This window comes from Miscanthus floridulus, chromosome 13 (genome assembly GCF_019320115.1).
Source record: "Miscanthus floridulus cultivar M001 chromosome 13, ASM1932011v1, whole genome shotgun sequence".
In the NCBI taxonomy this organism is placed as follows: Eukaryota; Viridiplantae; Streptophyta; class Magnoliopsida; order Poales; family Poaceae; genus Miscanthus; species Miscanthus floridulus.
The window spans coordinates 17,207,382-17,223,420 of NC_089592.1; the positions used below are offsets into that span (position 1 = coordinate 17,207,382).

Below are 16,039 nucleotides of genomic sequence, written 5' to 3' on the forward strand. Positions count from 1 at the left end.
TGTTCATAATCATGCCATAGCTTGTTATTTTTGTGTAGGCTAATCCACTCATTCAAATACCATGAAAATCTGTTAGTAGACTACTTAGGGTAGTGTTGTGCTATGGTAATTTTCTAAGATTTTTCTAAGCAATAAAAATAGATGTTGCTATTCAAACCTATTATTAATTAGGGTTTAATCAAGTGTTGCTTTATGTGTGATTAAGAAATTAGTGAAGCTTTGGTGTATCTTTGAAGCATTTAATAAGATGTGTTGATTTAGCATATTAGTAGTAGAAGAGAATACAATAGATGACATGTGCTTGTAGTATATGTTCTTGGATGATGTTGACTACCTTGCATTCAAGCATATCCATTTTATTCATCTCATCCGATGCACCGATTGCATAAGCACTTACGCACATTGCATCATATAGGATCGCAAACTGAGAACCCAGTCGTCATACCTGAGGAGCCCGAGGAGCAGTTCGAGGTGCAGTCGTAGGAAGTGCCCGAAGCCGACGAGGAGGACGTTGAGGAACTTCCAGAGTGCCCCGATCACCGCCCGAGCTCCTTCGAGAGAGGCAAGCCCTGGAGCATTTTCTCCCGGTTTGCAATTATTAATGAAATGCTTTACTTTAATTGATGCATTACGTTCAGTAGTTGTTTGCAACCGTTGCTGCATTATACCTTATCTACCTTTGTTATACTATATCCTTGTTACCCTGGTATCCGCAGTCGAGTCAATGCTTAGCTGGCTTAGACCGGTAGAAGTCGGGTGATTTCCTGTCACCTATGAGCTATAGGTGGTTACCTGGATCTGCTTGGATGACTATGAAGTTATGGTATAACTAAGTGTTAAATGAAGTTGAGACTGGACGGAGACTTGTAGAGTTTTGGACTGTAGTGCTTTCCGTCTGTGTCGATTAAGGACCGACCGTTGTTGGGCCTCGAGTCATGTTAAACGCATGCCTTACATTTAGCTGGCTAGATAAAGTACCTTCCGACCGCGAAGCTAGGAAATTATTCGGGCCGAGTAGATTGCCCACAGCGCACTGTGCCGAAGCAGGTGTGGTAGGACATGGGGGCAAGATGATAAGGCCAAAGTGCAGTCGGTCGGCCCCCGGGTACATGTGGTTCTTGGCAAACTCGAGATTCCTGGATAGTTGACTCGGTGATCAATATCTCACTTTAACGGGTGAGTGAGGTTTGTGTAAGGAATAAATCACCAGCTGGTTAGGAATCGATTCGAATCACCATCGCTCCTGGATAGTGAGCACTTGACTTGAGTTACTTCATCATAGTAATGTTGATGGAACACTTGGACAGTTATAATGAATATGACATTATGGAAGTTGTTTAATGATCATTGGTTATCATTATCTGCTTAATCACATGTTTGCTCTAGTGTAGGTGTAAATCTAGTCGATAGGTTATAAATAATTAATTTGGCAATAATACTTTTAGAAAGGTTCTTGAAATGCTAAAAATGCTTTCTTTTTGCAAATGAGTCAGCTACCCACTATAAAGCCCTTCATAATCCTTGGTGTCACTTATTTTTGGTTATGTCGGGTAAGTCTAGCTGAGTACCTTCTTATACTTAGGGTTTTATTCCCACTTGTTACAGATGGGCAGATGTATTACGGCTACTGTATCAACTGCCTTTATCCTACAATGGGTGATGCTTAGGACCATGGGCATGGTCATTCTTTATGTCTCGTCTGATGCTTTTGTTGGAGATGATCATTCGCTGGCACTGTATTTGAACTCCGTGTGAGAGTGTGTGTGGTTTGAACAAATGGCTTCTGCTACTTTTATTCGAACTTGTTTTGTAATAACTATGTTTAAACTCTGATGTATCTGAGATGCAAACTTTTATGTAATATGTGATGGTGACCGCTAAACTTAATACGATCTTGGCTGGAATGGAAGTTGGTTTGAAATCCTTCGTGATTTCACAGACTACCGGGTTATACGAGCTTAAGTTTGCTAAATCGTCTGCTCTGGCGGATGATTTTCTTACTTAATTTTGTATAATTGGTCGGTTCTGTTATAGGCCAAATTCGGGGTACTGTTACTGTAGCGCCATGAAAAACACTGTGCAACCAGGTTTAGTACCATACTGGAAACTGAGGAATCGCCGGATCAACTTAAATACTAGGGCCAGGGACGCGTGGTAACCTTCGGTTAACCATTTTGAACGAAGCAAGGACGAAAGTTCAAGCGGGTTGCTATGCGGGTGGGACCACTCCTCGGAAGAGTGGGCCTGGGCCATGTATGTCGGGACTGGTTGTTACATTTAGTATCAGAGCCGACTCTCGAGGTTTCACGAGCACGTGGGGACAACTGCGCGGGGATGTTGTGTGCATGTGCGTGGACCCGTCATGGACACAGCATGGCATGCATATGTACCGGCACGGGGCCACACAAACGTGTTGAAGAGAGGCGGATCCTGGGAATAAATGTCCCGAAAGGGTAAGCTAGTCTGGCATTCGACGGGGACGTCGAATCCTTAGGAGGATGATTGTAACATCCTAATGGGCCAAAGTGGGCCCAATCCAATCCAGTTATGGGCAAGCGGTACTGCAGCAGAGAAATGGGCGGCACTGTAGCATCCGGGCTTCGGGCTACTGTAGACCGAGCACTGTTCGCCCGAAAATGGACCGGACAAATTTGGGATACTATTACTGTAGCACCACAAAAAACACTGTGCAACCAGATTTAGTACCATACTAGAAACTGAGGAATCGCCGGATCAACTTAAATACCAGGGCCAGGGACGCGTAGTAACCTTCGGTTAACCGTTTTGAACGAAGCGAGGACGAAAGTTCAAGCGGGTTGCTACACGGGTGGGACCACTCCTCGGAAGAGTGGGCCTGGGCCATGTATGTCAGGACTGGTTGTTATAGGCACGGCCAACTGTGATTCCTAGGCCTTCGCCAAGCACCCTAGTGACCCGTCGCCGCACTGCCATGACCCGATGTCAGAGGTTGGGTGCACGGCAGGGACATCCCAGGCAGCGTCGACGTCCTAGATGGCTACGGCTCCCGACAAACCATGTCCATGTAGGGGGGCATGGAGGTGGCTTCCGCATTGGAGTAGTCGAGGAGGTCGTCGTCCGCCCAACGGCGGGCCTTGGAGCGTCCCGCCGCACTACCCCTAGGATGGAAGGGGCGGCTTAGGGGGGTAGGGTGGATGACTAAAAGGTCCTAAATGGCTAGAGGGGGTGAATAGTCTATAAAAATTTCTACAAATACACTAGAGCAAGAGGTTAGTATACTAAATGGCAAAATGCAATTTTGCTCTAGCTCTACAAGGTTTGCAAGTCACATATCCAACAATTCTAATTGCAATGATCACTAGGCACAAAAATGGCTATTTCACTACTCACTAAGAGCTCTCAACAAGTCTACACTAAAGAGCTCCACTAGGTGATACTAAACTAGCAAACAAACATGCTCTCAAAACTTGTTACACTAAAGAGCTTGTTATAACTACTTTGCAAGTAAATAACGGAGTGAGTGGGACATTTTATACCGTCGTATAAAGAGATGAACCAATCACAATATGATCACCAATACAATCACCGGAAGAATGCCAATGGCAAGAGACAAATGATTTTTCTCCCGAGTTTCACATGCTTATCGGCACGCTAGTCCTCGTTGTGTCGACCAACACTTGGTGGTTCAGCGGCTAAGAGGTGTTGCACGAACCTCGTCCACACAATTGGACACCGCAAGAATCTACCCACATGTGAGGTAACTCAATGACACGAGCAATCCACTAGAGTTACCTTTTGGCGCTCCGCCGGAAAAGACACAAGACCCCTAACAATTACCGGGAGATGGCCACGAATAATCACCAACTCGTGCCAATCCTCCTCCGCTGCTCCAAGCCATCTAGGTGGCAGCAACTACCAAGAGTAACAAGAAATCCGCAGCTTCAACGATCCCCAAATACCACTAGATGCAATCACTCAAGCAAATGCACTAAGAATCACTTTCAATCTCACTATGATGATGAATCAATGATGGAGATGAGTGGGGGGTGTTTTCTTAGGCTCACAAAGGATGTCAAGTATGTCAAAGTGCCAAGAGAGTAAGCCCCAAGCCGGTACCTTTCTATTTATAGAGCCTCAAGACTCAAAGAGCCGTTGGGCACCCTTGGGCTGACCGGACGCGCCCCTGCGTCCGATCAGCCAGCGTCTGGTCGCCTACGGCCATCCACGTGTCCCCGTTTGAACCAGAGCCGCTCGATCTCAACGGTCACTAGCCGATCGCTCGTGTAGTTAAAAATTGACCGGACGCGCTACTCGTTCCACCTGACGCTCCACCAGCCTGAGTCCGGTTGAGTCCAAGAGGATCTAGAGCGAATAAAATGTGACCGGACGCGTCCACTCAAAGATGACCTGACGCGCCTCAGCGTCCGGTCAGTGCACCACTCCTACGTGCGCTTGCCTGAGGCTGACATTAGCATACGTCATCGCCCACCTGACGCACCAACGTCGCGTCCGGTCACCGCCAATCCGCCAACAACCAACAAGTGACCGGACGCGCAGGTGGCAGCGTCCGGTCGCTCCTCGGCCCTCTCGACTAGCTTCACCACCTCGCTATAATTGATTGGACGCGCAGGGGTGAGTCCGGTCACCCCGCGGCCAGTGGCCAGTCGTGGACTTCTTTCTCCTTTTCTTTTTCTAAGTCCACAACCACTTCACCCTTGCTTCCAAGTTGCTAACCACAAAGTGTAGAACTTGTGTGCACGTGTGTTAGCATTTTTCAAAGTATTTTACAAGGGTCAAAGTTAGCACACTAGGTTCCTAAATACATATGCATAAGGCATGTCACCTAGTGGCACTTGATAAACCGTTTAGCTAAAGATTTCCTCTCTTTATAGTACGGCTATCGATCCTAAGTCATTCAGACCCTCTATAGTGTCTTAAGTGCAAAACAAAAACCCATCATATACCTTTACCTTGATCATCTGGGTTTTTGTTTTCTCTTTCTTCTTTTCCAAGTTGAGCTTGTTCATCTTCAACATATGTCCATCTTCATCTCCATGGACTTCATCACCATGCTCCACACTTAGATTGCACCAACCTAGCTCATTTCACAACTCATGACAAAGGTTCGTGCTAGGTTTCATCAATTATCCAAAACCAAACTAGGGCTTTTAACGATGGGCTCGGAGCGGGGGCGGACAGGTGCACGAGGAAGGCGTTGAGGTCGGAGGCAGTGGGGGCAGCGCTCGCCCCTGCTCCGTCTTCCGCGCGCTGTGCTGCGACGACGACGGCGGCATCATCCAGCCGCGGGCGTGGGGGTGGCGTGGGCGCGGCAGATCTGGTTGCGCCGGCGTCGTCTGCTCTCGTAGCGGAGGGGTCGGGTGTACCCCGACGGCGGAGGCAGCTGCAGCAGGTGGCGGAGGGTCCACGGAGTGGGAGCCACCCGGCAGCGTGGGCGAGGCGCCGTCCGCCGGATCTGGGTGCAACAGGGTCGCAGCGGTCGGATCCGGCGCCTCCCAGGCCAGAGAGGGAGCGGCCGCCTACGGCGGCGGCCACACCCGCGCCGGCCTCCGCGAGCGGCTGGGGAGGGGGAGGAGCAGGGGTTGTGGGGAGGGTTGTGATGGGCGAGGCGGACGCCAGCGACGGTGGCGCGGAGGGAGGCCCCAGGGGAGCGCGGCTAGGGTTGAGTCCCCCGTGGCCTTGACTGGCCAACTAATTGGAGTACAGCTACTCTAGCTAGCCTTATTATGTGATCGCTTCGGTCCAGTCAGTGAAACAGGGGGCCTTCTTTTGGTGCTTTAATGGTTTGGTTGCCTGATCCATCCCCTGCTCTTTTGACAGGTTACCTGGTACTCTAACAGATTGCATACATAGTTGCTGTGAATCTGCCACGCTCGCTTGTGTTATTACCTCATAACTGCCACTTTAATAAACTAAATACCTGCTAGTGTCATCTTTGAGGATTTGTTATCTGGTTACATACCACAAATTAAAATCATCATATATAGTTATAGCATATATGTAAGCTGAACACAGAGGTGTCCGGCCCGACTGTTATTTCAGATGATGCAAATATCTTTTTTTTTCCTAACTTAATTGAGCGACAGAGTCCCTGCCATTTTCTTAAAAAAAAAAAGCTGATGCAGATATCCTTTACAAGAATTGTGGACATTTTCAATATTTACTAGGTGAAGTTTTAGCGTTTGATATTCAAAACTGAACTAGCAAGAAAGATCATTTTTTTATTAATAAAGACAAGGGAGAGAGGGGAAAACTCTGTTCGGAGCACATGAGAATTTAACCCATTTCCAATAAGAAACCTACAAGTAAAAAGTTCTGATAGGTTAAACAACCTGATAGAAAAAAACTTATCACAGGATGTCATAAGTTTGGGTTCTCAAAATGCAATTGGACCGGAGAATACAAACTACGGAGACTTGGTTGACAAATCGGGACAAGCTCTTGTACTGCAAATTTCCATCTTAAGTTAGTCAACTTACAGCCTGTTCATTTGGCTGTGGCTCGTCGTAAACAATCGTAAATTTTTAGCCAGAACAGTATTTTTCTCTCACACAAACCAGTCAGCAGTACTTCTTTACGAACCAGCAACGATACGAACCAGCCAACCGAACATGTTGTTAGTTAGTGACGGTGTTTTGAATATCTCCATTGCATCATCAAGGACGAATCTTGTTGGCCCATTTCTTTCCCCTTTCAATCACCGGAGTGTAAGGTCGTTCTCTGAAGTCGGACTTGAAAGAGAAAGCGCGGGAGAGATATCCACTGCTTTGTTTTTGCCTGAACCATCCCTGCGGACCTTTTGACAGGTTACCTACTCCAACAGATTGCATACACAGCTGCTGTGAATCTGCCACGCTAGCTTGTGTTACCTCATAATAGCCACTCACTTTAATAAACTAAATACCTATTAGCTAGCGTCATCTTTGAGGATTTGTTATCTGGTCACATACCACAAACAAAAATCATCTTATATAGTTCTAGCGTGTGGCGTGTGTGTGTGTGTGTGTGTGTGTAAGCTAAACATAGAGGTGTCCGGCTGGGCTGTTATTTCATATGATGCAGATATGCTTTACAAGAACTGTGGACATTTTCAATATTTACTGGGTGGAATTTTAGCATTTTTCAAAATTGAACTAGTAAGAGTGATTATTGTTTATTAACAAAGACAAGAGAAAGGGGGGAAAACCCTGTTCGGAGCACGAGAGAATTTTACCCATTTCCATTAAGGCCTTGTTTAAATTAAGGATGTAAAGTTTTGGGGTGTCACGTGGGGGTGTCGCATGGGGTGTTCGGATACTAATAAAAAAATAAATTACAGAATCCGTCAGTAATCCGCAAGATGAATTTATTAAGCCTAATTAATCTGCCATCAACACATGTGTTACTGTAGCACCACATTGTCAAATCATAGACTAATTAGGCTTAAAAGATTCGTCTCGTAAATTAGTCGCAAACTGTATAATTAGTTATTTTTTAGTCTATATTTAATACTCTATGTATATATCTAAATATTTGATGAGATAGGGAGTAAGCTTAGAGGGAGGAACTAAATGAGGCCTAAAAATAACCTACAATGAAGAAGTGCTAATAGGTCAAACAACCTGATAAGGATTCAGAACCTAACTATTATATGTACGTCTAGACTTTGCGTTTGATTATGTCAGTTCGGTCCACTCAACCAAATAAAGATGTCCTTCCCTATGGAAAAGCTAAGTCTCAAATCATGAGAGGTGGCGTGAGTGAAAGGTGGGGGCAACGTCGTCTTCAGGGGGTTTGGTGAGAAGGGTAGTAGGTGAACCTACGGTGTCAATGGTGGTACCCGAGGAGACGAGGACTAGCAAAGCGAGGTAAACCGAAAGTCGCCGTAGCTGGTCTGGTTCTGGTGTGATGGATGGAAAGGACAATTTTGGGGCATTAGTTACAGATCCGCTGGCTCTATATATTCCGTGCATTCGTTAAGGAGAAATTTTAGGATGGTTGAAAAAAAAAATATAAATTATTTATTGGATGAGATCGGACGATGAAAAAAATAGAAGATATCCAACTAAAAGTCTGTACCGCGTCCGTCAGCGTCGCATTTCTTGCGCGTGTCCTGTCCCGGCCGGTCTCACTTGGCAGTCGGAAGCGCTGCGGTGACCTCAATTACTAAAATACCTTCTATAATATATTTCTTAATTAATTACTTAAAAAATAGAAAACATGAAAGTACGGGGAGGTACCATGATACTTTTTTAACCATCGTAAAAGATCTTGTAAGTGCCAACAGATTGATGATAGGCACCCACGAAAAGCGGCGGATTCAAAAAAATATTGCATGGGCTGAACAACACTACTGCTCGATCTTAAGTCTCAACCCCATACACTATAGAACTTTGCCTAAAAATTCATAGGTGCTCCACATGAGTTCCACTGCTCCGGTATGGGTAGGGGAGGCTCGAGCCCCCTGCCCCACCGTTGGATCCGCCCCTGCCCACGAAAATATTCTATGAGCTGGCCAACAGAGTCATGATTTGGAGTCTTGGACCATGAAGATACTCCATGGTCCAAGACTCAAAATTAGTTCAGTTTAGTTCTCAAAGTTTCAGTTTGGTCATTGATGTTTCAAACTGTCAGTACAATTCCCTGATGCAAAAAAAAAAACAAGTCCTGAACTAGGATTCAAATTTGTGGATTTTTTTTTTTAGCATCAAATTTGTGGATTTGTGGTAACTCGACAGCCATCCATCCTGGTACGTGGCACAGTATGGCTCTGTGAGCATTATGATTTATTTTCAAGGATTCGTACTTGAGCTTGGAGGCCAAGACACATTGTTAGGCAGTACAAAAAAAATATGTTTTATAGACAATAAAGTTGTTGTTTTTTACAAATGCCTTGGCCAAATTTTTTTTTTTAGGTTTTATTAAGAGAAACACATTGGTTACGTCAAAGGACATGGTTATAGCGAGGTGAAACACAAAATTTCATCAAGTCTTATAATCCTCCAAGTCTGTCAAGTGCTACAGACGACTGCAATGTAGGCTCTGTTTTCCATTGCTGGTCACGCGAAGCTGCAGCTTGCCACATCTGCGGCGAACAATTTGTTCGGCGGCCTTTTAGTGTGGATTTGTAAAGTGTTCGAATGACCATGTGGCTTATATAGTCTATAGCATGCCAAAATTTTGTCACAAATCAAACAAGAGTTACACAAGTACTATGCACACCAAACTTCTATGCTTCTATGCGGCGAACTGTGCAGGCCATCAAACTTTTTTTGTGTTTATTTGGACGACCAAATAATGCTAGAATTAAATTTTGGGTTGAGCTTTACTGTTTGTTATACTTTTTATAATATATAAGTGGTTTGATTCTCTTGACACAAGAGATGATTTTTTTTCGTAAAAAGGATCTCTCACCAGCAGAACACGCCAAAAAAGAATCTGAGACAGGCCTTAAAAGGTACTCACTCGGTCCTAAATACTCGTCGTGATGATTTACGTGCCGATAACTTTGACTCGGTTTATAGAAAATATGTGTAATATTTCTATCTCCAAATAAATTTATTAAAAAACTATATTCAAATATCTATCCAATGATACTAATTATGTATCATAAGTATTAACATTTTTTTAATATATATTTACAGCCTATTTGGCATGCCGTAAACGATCGTATACGATCGTGGATTATAAGCTGAAACAATATTTTTCTCTCACACCAAACCAGTTAAACCAGCCAGCAGTAAATAATCCACGATCCAGCCCAGCCAGCCGAACAGGCTGTTAGTCAATGTTGTTTCTCGGGAAACAAAAACGACGTACGGACATTAGGAGTACATGCGGTCACCTATAGCAGATTCACAAGTGTCTACGTGCAAGCATCTAGTGCCAAAGTGGCAACGGGCCCCGATACCCGACGGGTATTTGATCTATTAGGGGACGGGAATGGGATCATATGTTTACCCGCGGGCATTTAAATGGGCAAGAATCCATCCCCAACGGGTATAGCGGGTACGGAAATGTTCCCTGTTTACCCGTCCCCGTTACCCGTTGAGGAACCCGACTATTTAAGCTGCCATGCGAGTATTAGGCCCAAAGAAGCTCAACATAGGTATTTTGGCTCAAATCTGAACAATCATATAGATAGTTTGTGTATTCTAAGAACCCTAGTTCAATTTTTCATCACCTTCTCCGCCAGCAGCACAAGCACGCCTACCTCACGAGCGCTCATGCCCCTCGCTTCCTCAGTTCGGTCTCTCTGCCACCTTTGCTCGTTCTACTCGCAACCTCGCTCATTCTCCTCGACATCTTCGAGACTCCGACACTTATACCCGGGTGAAGAAGAAACGTCCACAATTGCAAAACTACGACCCCAAGTGTCCTTGTTTATCAGGTATGCAATACCCGTCAGGTATCTGTTACCCGACCGATGCCCGATGGGTACGGAGATGGGCAAGAATCTATACCCGAGACAGTTAACGGAGACGGGGACGGAATGAATTCTCCGTAGCGGGGGAGAAAACGTTCCGACGATACCCGGTACATCCCGTTGCCATCCTTAATCTAGTGCATGAGAGCTACAATCTTCCTAAATGTAAGCAATATTTTTTTCAACTGGTTCTTACATATTGGACTTATGTCCCGAGAACAAGGCCAAGCGATTTTGTCAGCGAAGCATTTCCCCTCTGCTCCCGTTCCTGTTGGGTCTAACTGCCTGTGGCCCCAAAAGGAAAACGGATGCATGTACCAGGAAGCAGCAAAGCCCACAAAAACCGAGAAAGGGTTTGTTAAGGGCCGGCAATGCCCATAAAAGGGAAATGAATGATAGAAAGAGAACAAGAAGCAGCGAGAGCCCACGACAACACCAAAAATAGGAATTAAGAGAGACAGAATGAACAAGAAAATGCATTCTTAGGAAATAAAAATATATACTCCCTCCATCCAAAAAAAATATATAATTCTAGCTTTGAGCCTGAACACGGCGCGTGTCCAGGGAGTACAGAACATTATTTCAACAACAATCCAAAGTTTTTAAAAAATATGCAACTTTGACCACTGAGTTTTTTCAACAACAATCCAAAGTTTTGAATAACAAGATGTTTGCAGTTTTTAATATTTGACCAAACCTTGTTCTAAATGGTAAGTGTTAATGACTCGAGGAAGTGCATAATGAATATCATGAAGCATATTCTAGCTTGTAAATAAACTATTCTAGTTCATCAATAGAAATGTTATGCCCCATATAAAAAATGATCTTGCTTAAAATAAATATTCCGGACCCATGAGGAAAATGTTCTACATTCACAAGAAAATGTTGTATCCAACAAAAAAACTCCTACATTCAAAGAAATCGTTCCTGCTTCATGAGAAAAATGTTCCAACATAAAATTAGGAAGTTCTAGCTTGACAATAAAATGTCTTACATTCACAAGAAATTGTTCTAGCTTCACATAAAAAACATTCCAACCTAAAATAAAAACATTTTATCTTCATGAGAAAAATGCTCCGACTATAAAGAGAAGTGTTCTAGCTTTCGAAAATTTTCCCAGCTTTACAAAAATGTGCCAACATAAACTGAAACAGAAATAACGACATCCAAAATAAACAAATTGAATTATTGATGTAACAAGGTAATAAAAAAATATTACAAAACAAAGATGAAATTGAAGCATGCTTATGTGATGATTGAAATATAAGCAATAAAGAAGGAAGGGATAAAAAAAGTAGATGGAAAAATAAATCGAAGTATAGAAAAATAAAAACTGATATTAAGAGCTCAGAAATATATTGAAAGAAACAAAGAATTAAAATAAAAACAAACAAACAGAAAAAAGTAATGAAACAACCGAAAAAAATAAAACCGGTGTCACGATCAAAGTAATATATGTCGCTACTTAATATTAACTAGCCCGTGCGTTGCAACGAGATGTATAAGTTATTGTTCAGTCACCTAGGTAATTTGAGTCAAATATATATTGAGTGGTTGTGTTATTTGTTGTCTTGTAATAAAACTCTCTATCATCTAGCAAACGTGTCCATGCATTATAACAGAACGTATAAACTGTTGCGCCACTATAAAGTTGATTTTTGAGTCTGCTACTTTCATTTACTGAGGCAGCATATACTTGTATCAAATATGTCCCTCAAAATACAGATTCATTTTCGAAAACTCACGTGCCATTACAGATGCTGAGTCTGTGTAACCAGTTTTCAAATATCCAGTCTAGCTCTAGCTCACAGTCGGCAGCCACCATAGATAGATAAATAAAAAAAAGCAAATGCATCACTCTCTCACATCTTCTCTTCTCTTCCATGATTTTCTATCTCCCTTATCTTGCACAGGCAACAACCGTCGGCTCCCCAACACGATACCATTACAGGATTAATTAACATCAAACCACTGGCTAGCACCAATTCATGGTAACAATTCAAAAAAAATATCTATGCACACACATATCTGAGTTGAGTAGCATCTAAATCATAGCATGTTCAATACAGATATATAGCTGGCGGATGAGCCATGGTAGGTTCACATCAAACAAACGTACCTGCACTTGAGGTCATGTTTCCTGGGATCATTTGTCACCACTGCTGGTTTACCGATGAGAGGATAATTCGTAGCAGCAGACTTGAGTTCAGCTTCTGTCAAGGGCCTAGCTTTATACTCCCAGTGAGCACACTGACAGCGAGGTTGCTGCACCTGGACAACAGTAGGTAGGAGGACAATGATAGGCTGAAGTTCAGCTCCAAATGCAAAGTCATCTAGGCATCTGGAGCATGGATCAGGAAAGAGGCGGCAATAAGAGGGGAAGGATTGAAGGAAACAGGCATAGCAAGAAATGCCACGCTAGGAGAGTGAGCACATACTCATGGTTCACAGTGCCATGTCCTGTGACTCCGATCCCAACACCTCCGATGATGTCTTTGAGTCAGTATTTTTGTTTGAATTACATGGAACCCTGTTTGCATTAGAGGGCTTACAAAGCTTAAGGGGTGCTCCCCTAGCCCTCCCTCCCTCCACGCCTGCAATGAAACATAAACAATTTTAGTTGAAATGTGCCAAATCGAGTATCACAATGAAAATTCAGATCGAGGAAAATTTTTAGGCAGATCTTTGGAGGAGATGAAACCTTATCATCTATTAAAATAAACAGCTAAAAAGTGTCTGCACTTGCAGTTACCTATTTAACTTTTTATAGCAATTTTGCATCACAAATCTGTGTGATCATCGGGGATTGCATTTTAACAATTCAAACAACCAGACCACCAGCATTCCAATTCACACACTTGTATGAATCAAATACAAGAAAATTTACACAAATTTCAGCAGGGGTTATGTTCACAATTTGGTAAACAATAGTTACTCCCTGGAAAATAGTTTGGATTTATAACTCAAGTTTTGGTCTTGTTTCTTACCAGCTTGGTGGAAGAGACAGCTATTGGCATTTGTACAGAAGAAATGCATGTCAGGGTGGTGCACTTTACATTGCGGTCAATCTTCTCCATAATCTCTGAGCACTGTATGAAAGAAAAATTCCAGACAGCATTAGTTACCAATAAAAGAGCAATAAAGGAGGGCAAATCAGTTCATACATGCAATGAGCCCAACAACATATGTGTAGGTACACAGTGCATGCACGCACACTCAAAAAGATGTTTATTTTCTGAAACCAAATCCCTAAATAAGCCATGGAATAGTTGGCTCAAGATTTGATTTCTAAACCATTTTTTTCTCTAACCGCAATCTCAAAGTTTATGAAATAAAGTAAGTGATGCAGAGAAATAAGTTAATACCTGGAGCTCCTGAAATATTCCTAGACTGCTACTTAAAAACTTGTAGGCATAACTCCTTTTCTTCAGTAACATATGTTACCAGGAACTCGAGAAAGAATAAGCATAGATTACTTTCCTACTCCATTTGTTTAAGCTTTTGTCCTTTGTTTTCAGTCTAATTCAGTAACATAGAATGCCAGCTACATGAGAACAAATAGGCATAGTTTTATTCCTTCACTGACATACCAGACCTGCTATTCAAGAATTGGTTATTTTCTAAATCCACTTGTTTATGCTCAATATAAGTGGCAGGTATCTTCTTGGTATTGCACAAGTCATAACACCTGTTGAACTCATAGCTACAACTGGTGCTGGAGATTCATTCATCGGAGCAGTTCTATATATAGTCTCTTTGCAATGTCCAGTCTCTAATCAAAATCAAAAGGAATTGGCTCCTAACCTGAACAAATAGTCTCAAGGTTGAATCGGGTACTTACCTCAGTGTGCTTTCCTGGCCGGGCGAGCGGCTCATCACTCAACTGGTGCCTCCTCCCTCCTAACCTTTTAGATGGAGATCGGAGAGTGTCATGGTCTGGAGCAGTAGTTGCTGCTGGACGTGCACTGACAGGATGGCGAAGCTCGACTCAGCGGCGATCACGGTGGCCTTGCCGCCGCCGCAGCATGAAGGCCATAAATTCAGAAGATATGCCCTTGTTCCACTTCAGTTCTGAAACTATAGGAGCAGACATATATAGGAGAAATCAGTGTTTATTTAAAGAAGGGAAATCAACTTACAGTGACTGATGTCATATCAGTCTCTCAAATTCACCGAATCCTGTGAACTGGAAGAAGAAAACTTCCAGAAGTTTGTAAAGCTCCCCATGAATTTTCTTGAAAGTGCTCATGTTGAACCAGCAAGCATACAATTGGGCCAAATACACATGGAAGAAGCATCGATTGAAACTATAATACCTCTGCAAAGAGGCTCAAACCATAATCCAGGCATCTAATCGCCCAGACCCGTCCAATGTCATCTTCTTATGTCTCCCCCTCTCTCAACTGAGAAGAGTGATATAATTTCAGTATATGGAACTCTCCTAATCCCTGTTGTCAATTCTAATCCGGCGAGACCAAGATTCAAACCTTGCAAGATCTGCGGCCTGTTCGTTTCGGCTTATTTGCTCGTATCTGGCTTATAATCCATGGCTTAAACAGTGTTTTTCTCTCACACCAAACCAGCCAGCAGTATTTTCAGCTATGGATTATAAGCCAATTCAGCCGAAACGAATAGGCTGCTGGTTCGGGATGCAGAGACTTCTCTGTGAACAAATATTAAATTTGTTTTATAACAAGAAAGATTCACGAGCTATTTTATAAGGAAATAAGAGAAAAGAGATAAACCTGTATTGCATACATCGGCCGTGTTCGCTTCTCTTATAATCCGTCTTTTCGAGCTTAGTTTTTTCAGCCGGAACAGTGTTTCGACTCATTTTTGCAGCCAAGCGAACGGGGCCATCATGGAAATCGCAGACCCAAGTCGATTCCGTTCTTCCTTCCAATTTCCTCATCATCAAGGACTCCTTGCGCCACTCAGAGAGAAAGGATAACAGGAGAAGGAAACCTAGTGCCGTTCGGACGGACGGGAAGAGGATGGACCGCGACGGCCGCTCGGGGTGGCTACCATCGCTGGGCTTTACCTTCCTCACCTTCAACTGCAGGCTGGCCATGTACCGCTCCTGGGGCAGGGAGGACCCCTCTGTCCAGCCGCCGGGAGGCCGAGACGGATGGACCTCGCGAGCGCGGTCAGGCAAGCAGCGGCGCCACCGCGGCCAGGGAGAGGGCGGGGGCGTGGACGGCGAGCGTCTGCCGTCGGCCGCCGGAAGGCCGAGGCGGATGAGCAGCGCAACCGCAGCGAGGGAGTGGGCGGGGCCGCGGACAGCGAACGTCGGCCGCCGAGACTCGGGCGAGCTCGGCCTCCATCTCCGGGAGGCCGCGGCGGATGGGCGGCGCCACCGCAGCGGGGGAGGAGGCGGGGCCGCGGTCGACGAGCGCCGGCCACCGGGACTCGCTCGAGCTCCGGTCATGCGCGCGTACGGCGTACGGGAGGAGGAGCGTCGGACAGATGATTTATTTTTTAACCAAGCGAGCGAGTGGAGTGGGCCGTGTGTGGGCCGAAAGCGAGCTAAGTGAAACAGTTGAGCCAGTGGGACAGTTGGGCTAGTAGAATGGGCCAGACGAAAAACGGCCAAGACCAAGAAAAAGGCTAAAATTTTGCTTTTTTTATTATTATTAG

The 16,039-nt window shown here is 44.2% G+C and overlaps 1 long non-coding RNA gene across 4 annotated transcripts; it reads right to left on the minus strand.

Moving 5' to 3' along the window:
- Positions 1 to 12,081: 12,081 nt before the first annotated feature.
- LOC136501263 (uncharacterized) lies at positions 12,082 to 15,829 on the minus strand. 4 transcript variants are annotated; one of them, XR_010770213.1, is made up of 6 exons: positions 14,890 to 15,829; positions 14,719 to 14,805; positions 14,244 to 14,479; positions 13,390 to 13,491; positions 12,841 to 12,996; positions 12,082 to 12,673 (listed from the first exon to the last, which is right to left on the minus strand). It is a non-coding gene; the product is annotated as an uncharacterized lncRNA (long non-coding RNA). The 4 variants fall into 4 exon arrangements; XR_010770211.1 differs by having other exon boundaries at positions 14,244 to 15,065; positions 15,148 to 15,829; XR_010770212.1 differs by having other exon boundaries at positions 14,719 to 15,829.
- Between the last annotated feature and the right edge of the window lie 210 nt (positions 15,830 to 16,039).